Source organism: Aythya ferina (genome assembly GCF_964211825.1).
Source record: "Aythya ferina genome assembly, chromosome: 13".
Lineage (NCBI taxonomy): Eukaryota > Metazoa > Chordata > Aves > Anseriformes > Anatidae > Aythya > Aythya ferina.
Window position 1 is genome coordinate 8,105,526 of NC_140311.1, and position 22,704 is coordinate 8,128,229.

Consider the following 22,704-nt stretch of genomic DNA (forward strand, 5'->3'; position numbering starts at 1 on the left):
GGTGTGGTGCCCTCTGTTAAGCTGAGCATTGAAGGTGTGTGGGGATGTCCGTGCCAGCACTTGCAGTGTGTGGAGCACTGAGGTGAGCCAGGGCTGCAGCAGGAAGATATGGATCACACCATGCACCCTTTTCCAAGAGCCTCTGTAGAGGTTTACCCCTACATATTGCCCTAAGATACAAGCTCTCCCTGGGGTGCCTCTGCACCAGGTGATTCAGATGGAGCTCTGGCTGTCACAGCACCAAAGGTTGTAACCAGACCTCTGCAAACCTGCCTTTGTTCTCAGCTTGGAAACACTTTGCCCCAATCAGCCATGCCTGCCAAGTACATGGTTGTTCAAGGTCACTGTTTCTAATATTGTCAGGAACCTTTCCTGATATGAAATGGCACAGCAGCTGATTGCATCGACTTTATAAACATTTTTTGCAAACTCCCACTACCCCACCCCAACCTTCCTATTCCTATTGCCCTGTTTTCGCATTTCCACAGTGCTTATACCTGCCAGTGCAGGTTTGCCAGGCTCACTGCTCGCCAGGTCAGGGGATTTCCCAAGTACTGACCAGGTTCCTTCAAATGCTGTACTCTCAATGCTTTCCAAAAACATGGCCAGGAGGAACTGGATATCACAGTATTTTTCTTCTCTGTCTTTGGGTGAACTCAACTGCTCACTGCACCTTCAACAACAATGTTTAGCTTCTTGTCACAACCCCCTTCTGTGCTTTGATAGAAAAGGGATCACCAGCAGATGCAATTTCTTTCAGTGCTGGAATTGTGTTTATTTTACTGGAATTGTACTCCATTTATCTGGTTGCAAAGGGACTAGGCAATTTATATTGGCAGTACTGAATGTACTGAGACTGGCAGTGGTCGGGCGCTCACGGCTTGTTACCCAAGGAAAGTTCAGAGCATACTAATTTATCCCACCACGGAGCAGCAGTAGAAGAAATGTGCAATTGATATCAATCAGTCTTACATTAGTAACACTGTAAACATTTTTTCAGATGGTAAAAGATCCAATAAATCTATTTTATTCTGTTTCATTGTAAGGTCCAGTTCCTCCTTTCCATCATACAAACAACTTCCAGGTAATGGAAGGGATATTGCATTCCATATTCACAAATCACAGTTTGACCTATTATTTGTAATTTTCAGTGCTTGCCTTCTTGTGTGGTGTTCATAAAATGAGATTAGAGTGATTTACAATAGTGAAAGATGGAACAAGACTCAGAGGAGATGTGACTCATTAGACATCATCCTGTGACTGTTGGAAGGAACCTGCATCACTCAGGAGGGTACGCTGTGATTTTCCAGGGCAGTCTGGGGGATTTAGACCTACCCTTGAGGTGTTTCAGTACCAAAGCATCTGTGTTCCACCCGAAAACATGACCTACCATCCCTGATTTTATCTTTTGTGAAACAGCCAAGCAATTCAGAACAAAGGCTCCCCAAACTCATTCCTGACCATCTAAGTCTACTTTATGATATTGCTCTAAAAAGGTTATCTTGAAAATGTGTGAAATTTTAAAAAGAAAAAACAAACAAACAAACAAAAAACACACGATACTTTTATTTGAATTAAATATGGAGGAATTATACTTTGGTTGTAATTTATAGTGCTTCAGAATTATCAGTATTAGTTATGGCTAGAGAGTCTAGCTCTTGTTGTGCTTGGGACTTAAAGAACTTGCTTCCCTGTTCTACAAACCAAAAATACATTCATCTGTTCTGTTAACAGGCATGAGTTTGACTTCTTTGAGCAAATGAAAAAGAAATAGGAAGAACACCTGAAGGGTTATTTTATTGAGCAAGGAAATGAACTCCAGAAGAAGTTGTTTCACTGTTTGGATTCATTCATGGTACTGAGAACCGGTGAGTGGATTCCTGTGTGGACATTTGGAGGGTGGTAGTAACCTTTCTGTTTTAGTGTCTCTTGCTTCTTGGTTTTCTCTTCTTGAGCATCCACATATTTCTGTCAAAGTGTTTACTGCATCCCCCTAAAAAAAAAAGATAATTGCTTCTCTAGAAGCAGTGCTTGCCTTTGCTCTCTCTGAGCAGACAGGATCCGTAACAAATGACTCACGTGCAGTAATTACACTCTATTCCTTCCTATCCTGCATTGATTATTCAGATGTGGGAAGACTAGCTCTATCTTGAATAAAATAAAAAATCTGGAGACCCAAATATTGAAACATTGCTTTGTTGGTGGTGTGGATTTTTTCCCCTCCTTTGTTTTTCAGGTACTGTTTACAGCCATGGTACACTGAAAAGATGAAACATTTATAAACAAAACCTCCTGTCAGACTGCTTGTAGTTTATGTTTGTTTAAAGGACAATTTTGTGTCACCTCTTTGTATTTTAATAGTCAAAATAAATTTTGCATAATAATTCAACTCCTCTCTGCTGCCTGTAATGACTTTCTGCATTTTTCTGATGGATGTTTGTATTTGTTTCCTATGATTTACATGACCTGACGTCTCATACAATGAGCTTCCCAGCACAAATGCCATTTGTGATACTCTGTGCAGCACTAATCTATCATTAGATGACCTTACAAGAGCAGGGGTCATGGATTCAATCAGTAAAATGTTTCAGGGTGTAATTAATTAATCCCCCCCCCCAACTGTTCGCTTAAAACTTGATGAAAACGATGCTTTTTCGTAACACTTCTTCAACACATAGGGTTTGTTTGTATAATCAATCACGCTAAGTTGGGGAGTTCTTAGTATTCATGGCTTTGTCTTTCTTGGAACTTCCAAATGTTTATTTTCCAGCATAATTTAATGGTTTAATTAGCCAAACAACTAGCTACTGTACTTGTGAAAGTATATTCAGGTTGTGATTTAATAACTTGGGGACAGCTGTGTTTTTGCCTTTGCTAGGCTGGATTGTGTTATGTGGGCTACGGAGCTGGTCCAGCTGCGAGTAGGACTTCCCAGCTGGCTGTGCCCCCATCAGCCTCACACGATGCTGAGCCATGCTGGACTGTTGCAAAGATAACAGGTCTGCTTGTTCCCCACTGTAAATTTCTTATCAAACAAACAAAAATCCATAGTCTTCACCTTTAGCATCCTTTGCTTGTGGCTGTATAGTTTAAAAGATAATGCAAATGTCAGCAGCAAGGGCTGTGGATGAAAAGATTTTCAAGCTGTGGTTCAGACCACCCTCTGGAGGTCTATGGTTTATTGCCAGCAGTCCAGACAAAGCCAGGTTTAATTTCCCTTTCCTAGAATTTACATCTTCACCAGAGTGAACCCTGGGACCTGCACACTGGAGAGCACTGACAGCCACTGCACAGCACCTGGTGCAGTTGTCCTAAAGGCTGTCTGTCCTGGCAGCCCAGCTTTCTGGAGAGCATCTCCAAAGTAAGGGCAGGAACTACCTAGTACCCAAAGAACATCACAAACCTCAGCTCTCCCCTCCTGGCACAAAGACTTGTTTGACTCCTGATTTTACTGAAGCAAAATGTTTCACTTCTTGCAGAGTTCTCACCCTGGAGATGGGAAATGAGAGGGGGAAAAAAAGGAAGAAAGAATTATAATTTTGCTGCTTTCTGGAACACTATTTCAAGATATGTCAGCATGAGGTGTTGTCTGAAAGACTGTACTATATAGGTGAGCCATGCAAATGTCCCCAGCCCTGATGTATGTTATAAAAGATGGGGCATTTTATCTCTCTGACTCTACGCTGTGTTGTGCACATTTTTTTTTTAGTAACAGAAGCAGGTGTATTTTTGTGTGCATTCAGCCATCTTTACACCTAATAATGTGAATCTCCGATTTACAAATGGCTCTGGACCCATCCTACAAAACTCTGTTGGGAGAAGGAGATGAGATCTTTGCCAGCATCACTCAGGAGCAAGCCGCTGAGGCAGCTTGTAAGGAGCCGAAAGCCCTCAGCAGCTTTGCAATGAATTCCCTGAGATGATGTTATTATGTTAACAAGTTTTCTCTTATCCTGTCAAGGTCTTAGAGAATCTTTCTATTGACCATTAAGGCAAAGCAAGACAAAACAAGCTGAAATTGAGAATTGAATGTTTATGGATAGGAATCCTGTAATGTTATGATTCAATTTCACTTCAGCTAAAGATGATTGTTTCTGCAATCTAGCTGTTTGGCTCACTGAAACCCAGGAAAAAAACAACTCAGAGGGAAGGCTAAGATCTGGCAAAAAAAATAAAGAAAATTGGGAGAATATTCCAAATCCACCAGATTAATTGAGCGTGGAAAAGGCATAGATATGTGTTTAAGGGACAGCAGCCCTTTAGTGCAGGACAGTGGAGATCAGAAATAATGCTTGAGGTGGCTCCATGAGGTTGGTGGTTTTTGTAAAGGGCACCTTGTAAGACAATATGCTGTTTAGAGTGAGGACTTAAACTGGTGCTGGGAACGCGTTAGATGGGACTGGGCTACTAACAACCTACTTGCTGCTGCCCATTTGCAGGACCAAGGTCATCCTGCATGGAGCTGGCCGTATCCCAGAAGGGCTCACATAGGTGGAGGCTTTGGGAAGAAGATGCAGTGGGGACAGAGGTTTGGAGGTAATTCCCAGACATAGCTTCAGTCACTGCTCAATGACTTGCTAGAAGGATCTTTCTTGCAAATGATATTTTATTTCCACCATCTTGAGCACACTGCGGGTAGTAAATCACAATGACATTCGTTAGGAATCATGGACTGATGTGAGGTGGTGTAGCAATGTGTTTTGCTCAGTCTGTAGCCATTACTATGATGGAAAACAGGCAGGGAATGCAGCAGTCCAATGTGCTTAGGGGTAGTATCTTAGACCCATCAAGCTCCACAGTGCAGCCCAAGTCTATAATATGTGTGTAGTCATTTGCAGAATTAAGTCTAAATATGTTATATCACTGGGAATTGGCTGTATACAGCATAAAATATGGTCAATATATTGAGACTGATACTTCTGTTCTAATATAAGTTCTGCTATATAGATTATAGCTATTGTTACAGCAGGGGAATCACTGTTGTTGTACAGACTTCTTGCAGTGGTATTTGAGTTGTGTAGATTCTGGGTTTTCTTTTGAAACGTTAGAGGTCAGGAACAACTAGTCCCAGCTAAGAACTAATTGCCTGGAGCATAATTTCTCTATAGTGAGAGTATGGAAGTAGCATCTGAAAGTACAAAAAAAGTCACTGTGCTTTTTTGCTCTATCAGCAGACTTTAATGAAATTTTGAAGGGGGAAAAAATTGCTTCTTGGCTTAAAGCATGAGCTATGTTATTAATCTCTGCAAAGGAGTTTTATAATTGAAATGCCTATGGAACAGCAGCTCTACTGGCTCAAATTATGGCCTAACAGTATCTAGCATAGGCATATATGAGGTTGCATAATGCTATGTCATGATCATAAGAGTTACCAATAATGCAGGCATATTGAAAAATATGACTTACACTCTTAGCTGAATTTAGTTCCTTTGAAGTTGTTTTTTTTTTTTTTTTTTTTTTTTCCCTCATCCTTATGGCACCTAGTGTCTGCGTGGTATTGTAGGGACTCAGACTGTCCCTCAAGGTCACATATACTGCTTTTCTTTGGTAGGTTATTGGGGCATGCTGGCTGTCTTTGGCGGGTTATTGGTATGGATTGCACTACCTATTGGTAAAATAGCATTTCCCTGTGCTGTCATTTTTATTAGGAGTTTTAAAAAACAAAAGTGATTAGTATGCTTGTACTGACAGGGTCTGTGGTCTCAAAACAGTAGCTGGCCATTAAGAAACAGGTCTTCTGCATACCGTTCCTTACCCTCAAACTCTCAGGCAAACCGTGCATTTGAAAGACAGTTTCTTGGCCAGGTTAGCTTATGGGTCTCTTGGCTAAGCCAAAAGCTTAGCTTTTCCCAGCACATCCTTGTCTGCATATCTTATTTGGGGTTTTTGCTCTAGTTCACTGTTTTTGCTCTATTTTGTGCAGCCCTAAGGATACTATGACCTCGCAGGGCTGGCACGCTCGGGGAGACCTGCTCAGATCTGCTCTCTGAAATGCAGACATCTGATGGTAATTTTTATTCAGATTTCTCTGCGTTTTCCTCTTCTTAAGATTTCAAAAAAAAACTGTGAAGAAAGCAAGACATATAAATTACTAGTCTCAGCCTGTGCCTTTCTGTGTGTGTTTCTGATTAATACACGCCAACATGCCTTCATTATTGCCCTGTTTTGTACCTACCCGTCAGATATGTAAAGCAACGCTGATATCAGAAAATCTCATCTTCTGCTTCCCTTTGTTTGAAAGTAGGTGAATGTGCAAATGAGCTAGGAGGGAAAAAATAATAAAGACTGTGAGAAATAGCTTTGGCTTTTTTTAAAATAACAATTTCCTTCCCTAAACTGGAATGCAAATGTTTAAGTGGACAAGAAATGCAGTGTGTGCTCTCTCTGTATCATCTTTTTCATCCAGGCATTGGGGAAACTTCATAAGGATGAGCAGGGAAAAGGGCGTAGGGACAGAGCTCCTGGCCAGCAAAGGAGGACATGGGCAGCGGGGCTGCAACTACTACCTCCCAGCCCTGCAGGAACACCAGCCAGGTCAGATTTCTGCCTCAGCTATTTAGGCTTTGCATTTCTTCTTAAAGTGCATGTTTCACTTGCCAAGCAGATGTTGCTTCAATTGCCTGCCTGACTCGAGGGCACCAGCTTTTAAATGGGCCCCAGCAGAGCCGCCTGTTTTGGCTCTGGGTGGCTGAGAGCTCAGGGGTGCCCTGAGAGCAGTGCTCAGCACAGCACCAGTGAATCTGGGGCTGTATGGCTGGGCAATTTGGAGGGGTTTGATATTTTGCTTATATAACCACGGCCATTTCATGAACAAAATGTGTATCTGCAGGGAGGTCACCCTCATAACCAACTTTCTAGGGACTCTGGAAAAAAAGAGTTCAGTGGGAGCGAGCAGCACAGGGGAACCAGACCTTTCCTGTGCCTCAGACCAGCTCCACTCTGGTTTCCCCACAGAGAACTCCACTTTGAAGTCTTTATGGGTGCCCAAAAAGCTTTTCCTTAAAGATATTGAGGAGCCATCAGTGCCACAAAGAACTACGTAAAGCCTCTGTCTCTTGATCCTGAGAGCTTGAGAAAATTATGTCCTGGTTGTATCGACTGGTTTAATAACCACACTTTGTATTTTGTGGTGTGCACAGTTCTTTGTGCACCTATAAATGTTACATTAAAATACAGAGTGGCACCAGCTTTAAAGAGTTGAAGCACAAAAGCTCCCTTCCTGCTCTTGTCTCCTATTGTGAAAAACTTGCAAAACTCTCAGGGAGGCTCTTGAATTACGGCTCTTCCTCTTCCTCATGATGTATGGAGAAAATAAATGTATTATTAATCTGTCCACTGTCAGAGATCTCTGCTCTCTCTCTCTCTGTCTGTACACAGGGAGACAGATTGACAGGAACAGCAGACATATGCAGAATTGCCTCGTGTATGCTTAGGCTGGTGAATCACTGAATGCTCGGGATGATGAGATGCTTGGTTTGAACCAAGGCTGCACAGCCCTGAAGGGATTTGGTGTAGGAAGGTAGCTGGAGGAGGAGTATCTTTGTCCTGCACCACAGTGTTCTTCAGATGCTTGCAGGAAGATCTTTTTAACATTTTTTTTTGGTTATTTTTGGGGATAGCCAGCTTGAGACAGTGATCTGCATTTTTAAAGGACTTTGGAGGACAGCTCATGCCAGGTACACAACACCCACGGGGAAGGGAGACGGAGTGTGGTGGGTACTGACTCCAGTGCTTGATGGGGGACACAAGGAACAATGAAGAAGCTTGAATGAAGGGGACATCCCATCCCTCCCTGAGCTCCTTGGGGTGTGCAGAGCCACCAGCGCCCCTGTGTACCCAGCAGCTGCCTATCGTTGCACAGCAATATTCCTGCTGTGACTCTGCCCTTCTTCTGTACCAGCTCCTACCAAAGGGCTTGGCTCTGCACCTCTAGTGATGTCTCAGGGTATGCGTGTGGTCTTGTTTTAGCCTTGGAGAGCAAGAGCTGGCAGACATGAACAAGTCTCCGGTGTGACTCAGGCTCTGTGGGATGCATCTCTCCCCCGGGGAAGCCCAGAGCACAGCAACATATGCCTGAGCCTTGCCGAGAGACAGGCTCCTGCTGAGCTTCTCCTTGGATCCCAAACAAAGTGAGATTTAGTCTGGATGTGCAAACATGGGCTTTCCCGTGGGGGCTGTGAGGCACCTCTCCTATTGAGAGGGATTGTGTACACAAAGGGAAGAGTATTTGGGAAGCAGGAATGGATTCACTAATGCAAGAAGTCTGGGCTGCAAGGTAACACCCACATTGTCATTGGTGTGTGTTACTCTCAACATGTGCTGTGTCCCCCCATGGAGATGACAGACTTGGCCATGTAATGCTCAGGCTGTCCATCTTCCTTCCAGTTCAGGGTGCTGCAGTGCCCAGCAGGAGGCTTGGGTGCTGGCCCATCCCAATGATGTCTGCAGGTGTTATGACACGGACATGTTTGCTTGCTCTGGCCTGCACTCTTTTTCTCCATCCCATATAGACCAGTTCCTTCATCTGTGTGTAGTCCCAGTGGGAATGCTTTCACCCTTAGATGATATTCAAACAGAGTTGGTTCTGTATCATATTGCACAGTTCCTTGGTGGTTTGCTTTTTGCAGCTCCCTGAGTTTAGCTGAAGAGTGCTACAGCTTCTAGAAAGCCCAGATGTATCTACAAGACGGCCAGTATATCTTGCCCTCCTACTCCCTCAGATTGGGATATTTTCTAATAAAAATTCTGCAGTAGTATCTGAGCACCAAGTACTGCCATGCTACTGCAGCGGATACAGTGATGTACAATGGCAATGGGCATCTAGGGAACTTCAGCATCTCCCATGCCTGTGCAGCATATATCCTACCCCTTTCTTCCAATTCTACCCCTTCTCCCCTTGATCATACAAGAACTTTACTTGTGGTTCTGGTGGCAGGAATAGCATGAGGCTCGGAGGACAGAGGTTACAGAATGTCTGTTTGCAGTGGGCTTGGGAGAGCCAGGCAGGTTGTTGCATTCTGCCAGCTGCATGTATCCCTGACACAGCAGAGAAAGGGTGGCAAAAACGCTGTACTTGCCATGTGAATTGGTAATGCCTCTTTTACAGCTCAGTGTTAATGTCTTTTGCTCTGTTGTTATTCTGCTAGTGCTTTGTTAGTTCCATTTAGTACTTATTGCAGTCCATTGCAGTCCTTATTGCATGCAAAGCAAAGCAATTGCTTTTGCTTCCAGAAGTTCCTGTTTGCGTTTCCTCCTGTTCTCAGAGGCCCTTTGAAGAATGATCAGGTCCTGTGCCTGTCCTGAGCACCACAGAGTGTGGAGAGGGAAGGTTATTTGGATTTGTATGAGTAAGTTAACAGTATGGAGACATGTGTTGATGATAATTGATTTCCTGTCTCTTTTCCGTGTCCAAATGATCTGCTATATCACTGCTATAAATATCAATATCCTCCTCGCTGAAAAACCTGGCACAGTCGTCGCCTTTCTGCAGCGTGTGCAAAGGGCAAGAGAAACACCAGCTGCTGATCATCTCAGAAGCCTTCTCTCCTTGATGTCAGGCTTGTGCTCTTTGTGCTTTTTGTCTCCATGAGGGACTGAGGCGGTTGCTTGCCCCTTTCTTCCCATGTAGGATTGTCCAAGGGCTGGTGTGACAGATAACACTTAGCATGTGTCTTGCTGGAAAGGTTGCAGTTGGAAAACAGTGGTGCCCCTTCTGTAGATACAGTAAACCCAGCACAGATATGGGGCAGGAGGGTGTTCCAGGCAGCTATCCCTGCCCAGTGAACATGGGTCCCACAGTTTTGTTTTTTTTTTTCCCCTGCTGCTGTCATAAAAAGGCAAACAAAACCACCTACCTTGTGAAAGCAGAAGTTGCAAAGGAATGTAATAAATAAAGGATGGTGGGTAAGGCTGAGCAAAGCCTGGGTTTTGCATTTGATGGGACTGCTCTGACAGTTTTTTCTGACTTAGAAATCATGGGGGGAGTGGGTTCTTCTGCTGGGTCTTGCATTAAGCCAAATTTCTTGTGCTTGATTGAGGACACACCTTTCACTTGACATCTTTTGAAGTAGAAGCTCCAAGCATTAGAGAATTCACCACAGCGAAGGGTATTTAATTTCCCTTCTATAGATGAGGCCTTCTTTTATAAAAAGGAAGGTTTGGGATGGTGTGACAATAACCTGTCCTCCTTAGTTTGGATAACTTCTGGGGATTCACATGGTAGGAGGGGAAATACAACTTTGTCATAAATTTGCTGTCCATTAGCAGAATCATTATAACAATCCTATATGTTATATTCATCCAGTTATGTTGAACCAATTTCCTAGCAAATAACCATCACTGATAAAGTGTTAAAGGAATTTTCTACTAGGAATTGGGTAAAGGGTGTTCTGTGAGAAACAGGCAAGGTGCTGCAGGGTCTCTACAAAGACAAGTTTCATGAAAGCATTGCACAACTGTCTGCAATTAATTTTGCAGTAAAGGAAAGGCCACCAGAGGCTGTTGTGGTATGACTGTGCAGTTCCAAACCAGAGATGCTTCCACACTAACAGGTTCCAGTATGGCACTCCTCAATACTGTAGAGTGAGCATGGGCCAAAGAAGCTGGGATGTGTGGAAGCTATGTCCATCTCTGATGCACCCAAGGAAGACCTAAAATGAATTGTATTTTGCAACCAAGTTCAATCAACTTGTTCAAAGACTGTCCTGAGTCATTAGACCAGACAGAAATGTTTGATATGAGAAAGCAGGGACAGTTCAGAGATCCTGGAGAAAAGACATCCAGGAAAGCGAGGGACAGGGGCTGGGTGGTGATGCTGGGTCAAGTAATAAAAGGGCAGATTTTAGTGAATAAAGTGATGAAGGAAAGTGAGATAATTCATGTCAGTGAATGCAAGGCTACAAGAACTAGACCTTGTCACATTAACATGATGTTTTCTCATTAGATTACACCCAGGGTCAATAAAAGCAATAGTATTGACCTAATATATATAGATGTCTGTAAGCATTTATGATTTTGTAAATTCTTACTATCGATCAAAAATGATATTTAATCACTAAATAGTTTAAACAGTGGCCAGCCTATGTTCAGAATGAAATCTCTTTTTGTTGTTGTTGTTCCTAAGGATCAGTTCTTGTTCATATGCTTTTTGTTACATTTTTATCTAGAGAGTGGAAGAAAATATTTTGAAAGTACTGATAAGCTTGCCAAGTGATTTCAAGATTGGAAATCTGGTACACAAGGAGATGTTCACTGATATACAACCTGGACAGCTAGCTAAGCCAAGTGCAAGCAGACAAATATGCATTTCAAGACATGCAAATGCAAGGTCAAGCATTTAGAAAGAAAGAATGTAGGTCAGGCTGAGGAGGAGGAGGCTGTCTCAGGAAGCAGTAGCTCAGTAAGGGAATGGTAGAAAACTAAATGCATGTGACTTCCCACTTGTGGTTGCAGCTGAAAGACCAGTAAGTTTCTCGGGCGTATGGCTAAGAACAGTAGGCCGTAGGAGTAGGGAGTTGTATTACCTCCGGGTTTGGCACTGGCGCACATAGCTGCTGGGTACTGTGCTTGTTTCTGGGGTCCACGTTTCTGAAAGCATGGAGATAAATTGCAAAATGTCAGAGGAGAGACACAAGAATGATCCAAGTGTTGAGAAACTGCCTCGCAGAGTTTGTAAGAGTTGCCTCTTTTCATTTGTCAAAGTGGAGGTTAAGTAGTACTTTGAGTGGTGAGTGTGTTGAGGGAAAGGCAGCTAGGTGGTGCAGCCAAGCTCTTCCCTCTCTGAGCTAAATTCAGATGGAAACTACATTGCAAAACAATTAACAGCCAGGGCAAAGACCTGCTCCAGGCTGCAGATTCTCCACCACTGGAGATCTATGTAACCGAATTGATCTTCTTGAAGACACGTATGTGTATTGCCCTCCCAGGCCTGCTCCTAATATCTGCAACAAAGGTAGGGTGCTGTACTCCCACACAGGACAGAGCGGGGCTGTGGAGGCAGGCAGAGGGGCACAAGCTGCTCATCTGTGCAGGGGGTGCTGCAGCCAGCATCAGTGCTTGATGTTACACTCCTGTAAGTGCATGTTTGCCCACACCACTTTGTGTCTTGCAGTGTTTGAAACCCCTTTGGTTGCTTCGTTAGCTGATTTGGTGGCTGGATATTGTCTGTTAAAACATCTGTTTGTATGCAATTTGTTTTCTCTTATCAACTTGTCCCAGGCCCCCCTTACACTTTTGCAAGAGTTATTTATATAATGCACGTCCTTTTCCCATAGGTCTCTCTGCCTAAAGTAATATTGTAACCTAATTCCCTCTGGTAAGCAATCTTATCCAGACTTTGTGTTCATCTAGAATCCAGCAGAATAGTTTTTTAGAGATCTGAGGCCCCAAGATATCATTCTGGGGCAGCTGAAGCCAGCACAGGAGATCAAATATTAAAGCAGACGGGTCAGGGTAAGGTACAGTGCTCCATGAGGACTTCTGAAGCTCTTCTGCTGACTTCTGCAGTGACTCTTTTTTTTTTTTTTTTTAAATCAGATCCCATTTGCTGCATGTTTGTTTTGTTCATTTTTGCTGTCTCTATTGTGTCTTGGATTTTTAGTTTGCCATTCCCTCACAGTGATTCTGCACTAAAGCCATGTAAGCATCATTGTCAATAATAAATAACCCCTGGATTTAACATACTGTTATTTCAAAGGTTGGGTTATCTCCTTGACAGCTTGACATTCAAGGATCACAAAGCATCCCCACAACAACAATGCATGGAATGATCTAATTGTGCTTTGACAGGTCATCCCACAAAACAATTAGATGGGACTGGAGGTATTTTATCTTGCTGCTGCTTGTGCTACATGTCAAAAACATGAAGGCAGGAAAACTTTAAAATAAACAGTGCTTTCAGAGCTAGTGGTTGCTGCTTGGTAGCATGTCCAGTTCCTTTCCATTCCTCATCCCACTCCGTGGAAGGAGGCTGACTGGCACCAGCTGAGGTTGTGGCTCTTAACTTTATCTGCCTGCTTTTCACTATGGCAAATTGTTTAGGAAATTCATTTTAATGACAGGAGGATTTGAACCAAGTGCATCTGGGACTGCAAAATACAGCAAAAGACTTTTCTGAAATATTTGATTGAATTTGCCTTGATGTCTTCCTTTGGTATGTTGCTGTGCTCAAACCTCACTAAAGTGGCACTGGTTCTCTCCTTGCTAGCACACCCTGTGCTCACTTGCTATGTAAGTAAAAGGTTGCATTTCCACCTTTATAGCAATGTTTCGTTCAAGGGTGCTGCTGGACAAAGCCCTTGCAGACATGTCTTCTTTTATTTTGGAGCTAGTCACACTTTATGCTAACTCCTGACTAAATGCTCCATAAGAAAAGTACCAGCAAGACCAAGCTGTTAATTTTTCCATGAACTGCGCCTTTTGGTTCATTGCTGCCTCCTCTATTGTAATTTAGAATGAGATATTGTCGTGTTCTTGGCAGTAATTACACATGCATTATTATAAAGGTTTTGTTGATTAAAAAAGTAGAATGCATTATTTAAAACAGTCCAAATATTGTTTCCATTAAGATAAAGGGATTATTTAGTATAATAGAATGGTGTTGAGCACTTATATGGCATTTTTTCCTCTTCAAAGCACTTTAGCAATGTTTGTCTAGGTGAAAAAAATCTTCTATAAAAACTGGAAGAGTGTACTGAGGTCAAGGGGACAGATCTCAGAATTTAAAACACTTCAACATTTTCTGCTGAGGGGCTGAAGCTCACCAAACTCATTCTGTGCAGTAGAGAAGAACCAAAGCAATTTCATATGCCTTGTATGTGGGAGAATGGTCCAATCCTATGATCAGACCTCCAGGAGGAAGCATTTCCTATTTTAGACAGACTGTGACAAAGTTTGGCCCCAAGCACTGGGGACTGAGAAGCCCTGAGCATTTGGAAATGTGCTATGGAAGGATAAACGCTGAGTCATCCAGAGCAAGGGGTCCATAGTCTCTACAGCATCTTAAAGAGGCACTGGGAAGCTTAAAAATAAAAAATTGGAAAAAAAAATACCACCACCAACAAAAAGTACCTTTAATTGCTTTTCAAATGATTATCCCATTGTCCTTGGTAAATGTCAGGTTAGAAGATGCTTCATACAACTAGTTATCTTCCTCTTTAAAATAAAGGTTAGTTTAAGCTCATCGAGAGAATTAATTGCCATTGCAATGTACCATGGAAAAAATGCTTTAACTCTATCCTGAAGACAGCTGTGAGGCCATAACTCTCCTTCTGGATACAAGAAAAAGTTCTTTGCCAGGATAGTAATTATCTCAGCATCTGTCTCTTCCTTTCTCTGCTCTGAGAGAATCAAAAGCCTCTGACAGAGTTTGCAGATCAGAAGACACAAGGGAATGATCAGCTTCTCTCCCCAAGGACTGATATTTATGTTCTCACCTTCCCGTATATTCTCCCCACTTTCTTTGCTCCAGAAATAGGAGTGGCACCAGTTTTCTCTGCTCACAGCTGAAGCACATTCCCCGTTGCTGCTGGACCTGGCACCAATGGGGACAGTGTTTGCGAGAGCCCCTTCTCCATCACCAAAGGCTCAGCTGGCACCCTGACAGCGTCACCCATATACAAGTGCTGGCAGCAGGGAGGTGTACATGGTTCCCCAGGACTCAGGGGTAGCCGTGCTTTCCCTCAGTGTGAGTGAGAAAAAGGGAAAAAAAAAAAAAAAGAGAGAGGGAGAGAGAGAGAAAAAAAAAGAGAGAATTCATTTACCAGAATTTTGCCCAAAGTCTTGTGTGAAATTGATTTAACTAGCATCAGCTCTGAAAGAGGTCTCCTACAGCTCCTGTACAGAGTAGTGCAGTCACAGCCAATACACAGTCAGTGCTTTTAGCTTGTATTGTGTTCCCCACTCACCTGCAGGATGAAACAAAGGATGTTCTTGGACCCAAAGGAGAAACATTAAGCCCGGTTCTGCTCGCCTACCCTCTGACAGTGCCTTCCCGTGTCAGAGACCTGCTGCCTTATGGGGTCTGCTTGCTGCTGTGCTGGTCCTCGGGCAGCTAAACCCCTCCGCTTGGTTTCTGCTCTATGAAGATGTCTCTACATTCGTGAGCTCTCTGCACCTTCAGCATGTAATTTATGCTCTTCCTCATACAGAGCCCCCAGCTCTGCTGGATTTGCCCAGTTCCCTGCTGACACCAATGTACCCTCCCTACTGCTGCCCTCGTGGCACACCCATGTGACGTCTCTCTTGCTCTTGTGGTTGAGTGCTGCACCTGAGGGCTAAGCTTTCCTTCTTTTTAGTCCCTGTTTCGCTGCGAGATCACTGAGATGAATCCTGGGATAAATCCTGTCTTTGTTGTCTGTCCCTACTGACATTTCACGTGCTCTTTGCATGCACATTGCTTCTCCTGGTCTGAGCTGGAGGCATTGCCCTGCATGTTGACAGCTCTGCCATGATTGTTTTGTATTGTGAACAAATTGCATTGCTGGTCTGTGCCTTCCTCTTTCTAGGTTATTGATCATACAAATTAATTAAACTGATTCCAGTATTGATCTCAATGGCAGTCTATGCTTTGCAACCCAAACTGCTTTCATTTAACTACTCGTTCTCATCGATAACGCAGCCAGTTCTTTCTCCGCTCAGGCAGCTCCATCTATACACCAGCCAATATCCACGTAATGACCTTCCAGAACAGCCCTTGCCAATTCTTTCTTTTGTCCAAACCCTTCTCTACAGTTTTCCAGAGTGTGATCACTTTTTCTTATGCTCCTGGTAGGAAGAAAAAAAAAAAAAAAGAGAGACAATGTATGCAATGTATGCCTTGCAAAGGATTTAGATATGAAAATAATTATCTCTGGAAAGAATGAAATCATCCTCCATGTGCACAGCAGCTTTCACTTTAAAAGACAGCGCTTGCCAATGCTGCTGATGGAGTAGCTTCCCAGGGCAGAGCTCCGTACTCCAGCCCAGCAGCACGCAGAGCCTCTAGAGACACTGCGCTTGCTTCTCCTCAGAGGGCAAGGTAATATCTGTTGCCTCTCCAATCACACTGACCTTTTATTGGCAATCACCATGTTTGTGTTCAGCAGAGGTGTCGGTTTGAATTTGTGTAACTCCCAGGGGTCTGATACATCTCTCTTCCCCCCTCTGTAACTTAGAGAGCCTCTCTGCCTGTTTCCAGTTTATCATGATCCTCTGCCTTGGGACTGACACTGTAAGATCTATTAATTTCTCATTGCTCCAAGTTTAAAGTGAAGACCCTCTTGTAACCCACTCATAACCTTCACGGGAGAGTGGAGTATCCTTGCCAATTATCTCAGAGATAGCTTTATAAAACTCATTCCCTCCAAATATATTTTACAGCAGGAATAACTCATATGAAAAAAGATTCACCTTCCTTTCAGCAATGTCACTGGAGTCATGGCACGTTCAGAAAAAGCAGAGGCACTAGCAGGAGTCATAGGAAATCACACGTGCTTCCTCCTTGCTCCTTGTTTTCCCTCCGCCATCCCTCCTGGCTTTCAGAGCTACCAGTCACCTCTCCAACAAAAGAATCTGCATTTCTAAATCCTCACACCCTTTGACATAGTCAATTTGTCCTTACCTCCCTTAGGACCAAAAAATAAATGGGAGACTTCTTCATTATCTTCCAAATGAGATGTGAAACCGAGGTCCTGACCACTTGTGATCATTTGAAAAATCCCATGGCACTTTTGCAAGAGCAAGACCATTAGCCCTGATGTCCTGGCAGAACTCCAGCTTGGGTGATTATAATTACATTTTGCCTGCTTCTGTAGCTTCAAACGGATAACATGACCTCCCTCCCTTGCTGTCCGAGCTTGTTGTACAGGGCAGAGTGGTCAGCTGCCCTGCTCCCCTAGGTGCGTGTATCACTGGTGCCTCTGAGAGGGCAGCCTGAATCCGGTGTTGATTCACCCAGGCAGGTTCCAGCAGCGACAGGTCATGGGTTGCTTCTCTCCCAGCTCCATTTTCTTTTTTGGGTCCCTAGAGGTGCCTCGTGTCTCCATAGCATAAGACCCCTGCCTGTGCACTGGGTGTGTCCCCAGTAACTCTGCTGCTTATTTGAAAAGATTTCTTGGATGATGCGGTGGTTTCTTACTCCCAGACATGTCTCCGCTATAAAAATCTTCTGCTTGGTTTTCCATTCAGCTCGTGACTACTTGTATTATGTGGGATTGAATAAGAGGTGTCTTCCTATTATTGCACATTTATTTTTGTTGTGTTTTGAGTTTTTACAGACATGCAGTCAACCCAAATAAGGTGCCCATCTGCTTCAGGTGCAGAAGCATAGATTTTTCCCAATCTTTCGCATGTTTTTCTCTTGGACCTGTACCTATCCAGTGCCTGTCTGGTCACAGGAGCCTTTAGGAGATGTCCCAGGAGAACAGAGAGGTGTACTTTTAAATGCAAATTATGGGTCAGGACCCATCATCCACTTGGAAAGAATTTCACTGCCATAGCTGTTGGGCAAAACTCTAAGCCTATGAATAACAGCGTGAGTTTGAACCATGCTGAAGGACAGGAAACAAATTGGGATGAATTATTCTTCAAAGCTGCTACAATGGGAACTAGGCATCTCAGTCTCTTTGAGGCTGTGTTTCAAAAGCATTCATGGGGCACTGTGAGCAAAACATCAGGAAAATAGGTAATGCAGCTGGCACCCTGTTTGATGGCTATGTCACAGTCTTGGGGGAGCTTTAGGAAACTCAGAACATCTTGGCGAGCTATTTCAAATGCACATTTGGAAAAATGGTCCCAGTTCTAAAAACTGTCTCTGATCATTTGCATTTAATGCAAGCTGAGTTATGCAGTTGTTCTATTAATAACCCCTGTCGCCTTTATCCTAAAATAGGGTTTTTCTGTGAAACAGTTTTCTTCAGTAAGAAAATGCACTTTTAATGTGTCCATGGGCTCAATCCCAGGTCGTGGCCATGCCAGGGACACAGCTCAGTTCCTGGGTTTGCTGTCTGACCTTCTTGGAACTGCAGATCTGCTGCCCTCTGGATGTTCTGGGAAGCTGCCCAGCTCTTTAAGACCCTTTTAATTCCCATTTTAAATCCGGAGTTTTGGTCTGAGTTCATTTGATCAGAGGCTCTAGCTTTTTTTGCCTGTGTTTATTTGCCCATTTGGCTGGCTCAGTATGTGTTTCATTTCCCTGGCTCCTTTGGCATTTCTTTGAAGTCTGATGAGAGCAAATATGCTAGCTGTCTTGCCTAGTGGGAAATTCCTTCTGTAACCGTGTGGGTGCCAGCCTGGCTCTGCAGAAGTCAGCCCAGCTCATTGAGTGAACCTGAGGGGGCCATTGCTGCTGCCCCACAGAGTTGTGCATCCGCCAGCATCCACAACACCCATTTCTGTCGGCATCATATGTGGATACCCCATGCTGAGCTGAGTCCCTCTCTGTGCCATGCATGCTTCCCAACAGTATCATCTTTGCCATTGAGCAGTGTGGGGACAAGCAGCAGCTGTGCCAGAGGCTGTAGCCTGGGCATTCCCAGCAAAGGGGTGTGTGTGTGCAATGTGACCTGGAATCCTTCCTCAAACTGTACAAAGCCACTGCTCAGTGCCACATTGTGCCTAGGCACATTTTGGCATTATTTTTCCTTGATGTATCCTGGAGCGGCCAAATACTGCGACAAAGAACTTGTAGAAACAAAGGATATTTCTCCCTGAGCCAAGTGTCTCTGGAAAGGGTTCAGGCTGCAGTAAGCTTTTACTCCCCTATCTGTATTTGTAATTAAGCTTTGCATTAATATCAGATGAAATTAAGGCTCAAAGCTCTTTCCCCATTAATCGAGAGGGTGGTTGCTGCTGTGCATACGTGTTTAAAGCAGAATTGTACCTGCTGATCTTGATGAATGGGTCATTTGTGCTCTGAGTTTTCTCTGAAATGAGGAAGAGAGTACACAGTCCCGGTGCTGATAAGGGATGCTGTTATTTTGTTTTCTGTAGCCATTTCTCCAGGAAGCCATTGCTTCATTTGCATTGCTTTTTTAACCTTATATGCTCAGTGGGCCCAGGCAAGGCTTCTTTCTTCTTGAATTAAATGTAATCAGGCTGAGCAGCGAGGAAGAAATGATGAATGAGGACATCATTTTGGAAAACACATATCTCCTGACTGCTTATCTCAATGACATAAGAGGACTTGAATACAGTATGGAAAATAAATGCAGATGGGGGCTCAGCATATCATGCTGGAGAATAATAGCTCAGAGGGCTAGACCTGGCCAGAAACTATTTATTATTTAGAGCATTGCTGTTATAATTTATAAAGGTTAATCATTAAAACTTTAATTCTCCTAGAGGAAAATAGCTGAAGAGTTCTGGCATTTGTCATACTTGCATCAGGAAGGGACCGCGGGCAATGAAAAATGCAACCTTGTGGGGAGAACCGGTGCCTGTGGTCTGCACAACTGGTGTCACTGGGGAGGGAAATGCATCTTTGCTGATCAGCCTGAGAGTGTGGCATGGTCCTTCCCACCTATGGCCGGATCTAGTGTTGGCTGGCCTCACCACAGGGGAGCACTGGGGGCATCGATGGGTGTGTGCGAGGAAGTGAGGTGTAAGTGGTGCACAAGGAGGCTGGCAACACTGTGCTTACAGCAAGGAGCAGGCACCAGGAAAGCCCCCTGTCTTGTGAGGAGCTCATTGCCTGTCCACCCTCCTGGGCTGGCAGCAGACTCGCAAGATGTTGCAGCACATGAAGTCTCCAGAGGGCACAAGAAGGAAGGGGCTCAAAATAAAACTTCATGAAGTGGAAGAGCAGTAAGGTTGTCTATTCATTTCTAAATCCACTCTTTTAGCTCAGGCTGCGTTCGTTAATGGCCCTATAAACTGGCTGAATAAGGAGAAGAAGAAAGGGGAATAGTCGTCAAATAATTTGCTTTTAAAACACTCCCATGTACCACTGAAGTTATTTATTTGTGATGCGACTTCCTCTAGATAGAATACATCTGATAAAGTCTGGCCACACAGAACTAAAATAGCATTTGAGCAGGCTTATTCAACACAGACCAGTGTGTAATTATGGAATGATCCACATTTTCATCTGGAGTGGAGTGGGCCACTCTGCCATGAACAAGAAGGGGAATTTCTGCGCTGATAATATTAATTCTATAAGAAAAAGAATGGGCCTTTGCAAATGCAAGTCATCAAGACATGTCTGTGTTTTGGTGGGCAAACACTACTCAGCACAAGAACAAGGAGTACAGCAAATCCCAGAACAGGTCCAGGGAGAGTCTGCATTACGGGAGTATTAATTATCGTAAATAAAGATGGCAGACAAGTCAGTGTTTAAAAAATAAATGGAGGGCTAGGCCCTAGCTGAAGCCATGCTCGACCTCGAACAACCCTCAGACTTTCAATATTTGAACTGTGAGACCGCAGACAGTCTTCAGTGCTAATTGAAGAATGCTTATGAATGCAACACAGCACAGTTTGCTTGACCTCCACGTCAGGCGTATTTCATTGCAGAAAAGGCCTTGAACGTTGCGTGAATCCCAGCCCAGCTGCCGGCAGAGCGACAGTAAATCAGCTCACATTGCAGCTCGCTGCCCAGGGAGCAGCCAGAAAACATCCAGCCTTGCTCGAAGGTCTGCAACAGCCGGATGTGGGGGAAGTAGAGCTTTGGTTAGCAATCTGAGTCCTAAATGAATTGAATTATGAGCGGGTATTAATTAGCGTCTCTGTTTATTGGCATTGCCATAAGATCTGCCATTAATTCATGGCGTGGCTGTTTTGACTTGCTCATGAAATGCAGGTACCCTGGGATGCAGACCCTTGAGTGCACTCCTCACAACCCTTGTGTGCAGACACAGCCATATGTAACTGTTGGGAACAAGGTGAAAGCAACAAAGAAAACATCGCATTTATGTTTATTCTTGTTGACCTCCCTCACTCCTGGGAGGTGTAAGTTAGAGCAAGCCCAGCCTGGTGATGTCTCACGCTTGCCTGCAATACTGTGAGGCTACTGCAGCCCAGACATTGAGAGAGCCTGGATATAACGCAGCAACGCAGCTGTGCATGGCCTTGGAGCAACATGCAGCTTTGGTTCTCCCAGAGAAGGGGGCATGAGTGGGGTTAAGCTGGGAAAGGGCCTGGAGTGGCTCCTGCCCAAGGCAGCAGCAGCAGCCTCTGGAGCAGGTGTTGGCATCCCTCCTGCCAGCAGTCCACGATGGAGAGCTGGAGGATTGCATTCAGAAAGCTTGCAGGTCCCCGCGGAATGGATGCTTAGACTCATTCCAAAATGAAGGATCAAGGTTTAACAGAGCAAACTGAGGACTGGGACTGAACTGTTTTTGGAAATCCTCCAATGGCCTCCTTACTGAAAAATGCAATTATCCTTTTAGCATTTCTTCTCCGCACCACCCCCCCCCCCCCCCCCCCGCTTTTTTTTTTTTATTATTATTTCACTTTTAAAGCATATGATTTCCAGTTTTTATTAGGTTGCCCCTTGTTTCTGATTTACTTTGGCAATTATCTTTAAGTAGGACTGTAGTGCCATGAACCCAAGGAGTTTTGCCTGCTGAAAAGCCGCTAAATCTTGGAAACCAACCATGAAATCTAGTAATGGGACAGCAACGATGGCTGGAGCAACACTTCCTCAAAACAGGGGAGGCAGAAACCTCAGACACAAATGAGCTCTTTGCACATAAGAGAGTGGGTGATGAAGGCAAGGCTGCTGCATGGGGTCTCAGTGTCCTGGGCTCGGTGGTGGCCCACAGGCTGCCAGCACTGAGGGTCAGCCTGCACGTAGAGCTGCGCTGAGGAAGATGCTGCCCTTTCATTCCTTCTCTCTCCATCTGTAAACTGGGACTAGAGATAGCACCTGTTAATTGAAGTCAGGCAGGGAATGCTTTCAGCAACACTCATTTCGAAGACTGCTGTGTGATTATCTCATGGATCCCACAATAAATGTCAGAGTATTATATATGACAATGAGAACCTCTGGCTCATAAAACAACCCTTTTTGGGAGTACCATAGAAACCTGTCAAGTGTTCATCCTTCAAAGGATTCTGCTGTGCAGGCCAAGGGCTCCTCACTTGCATGCAGAACAAAAACAATGTCTGTGAGGTAAGAAAGTGTGAAGGGGAAATAGTCTTCCCCTCATATTTGCACACTGGTCCTTAGATTGCATTATATAAATCAACCCTACCAACTAAATGTGGAGTGTTCTGAAATATTGTATTTGCTTTGGATCAGTTCACAACCAGATTGCTTTTATTTTGTTTCATAAGAAGTTGAGATTGGAGATGTATGGACATGTTACACTTTATGTTTGCATCTGCCACCCTGGCAGGAGAAAAATGGTTGCTTGGGTTTTGCGAACGTTCTCCAATTATTTTCCTAAAATGGTTTAGATGAAATACTGTTGGTTCATATAATTAGCTGAAATAATAAACTGGTGAGAGTTTGTTTTTGTTTCCTTTCAGAAGGAAAAATACTGCAATGAGCTCAACACCCTATAGCGTAGCTTGGCATGAACTGTAATGCTGTGATGAGATCAGTTTGGGGCGGATCACAGGCTGCACCCAGCCACAGTGGTGGGCCTGGGTGGAGGAGTGTGGCAGAGGCATCAGCATGGGCAGATGAGCACCATGAGCCGCCCCCACCAGCAGCAGAGAGAGACCCCCCTGTTGTGTAGCACAGGAGGAAATCCAAGATCTGGGAGTGGGACCTGATGTGGTGGT

The 22,704-nt window shown here is 44.1% G+C and overlaps 1 long non-coding RNA gene across 1 annotated transcript; it reads right to left on the reverse strand.

Moving 5' to 3' along the window:
* Window positions 1-1,540: 1,540 nt before the first annotated feature.
* On the reverse strand, window positions 1,541-15,312 carry LOC311444163. The gene is made up of 5 exons (XR_014697672.1): window positions 14,904-15,312; window positions 6,176-6,261; window positions 4,420-4,629; window positions 3,404-3,489; window positions 1,541-1,993 (listed from the first exon to the last, which is right to left on the reverse strand). It is a non-coding gene; the product is annotated as an uncharacterized lncRNA (long non-coding RNA).
* Between the last annotated feature and the right edge of the window lie 7,392 nt (window positions 15,313-22,704).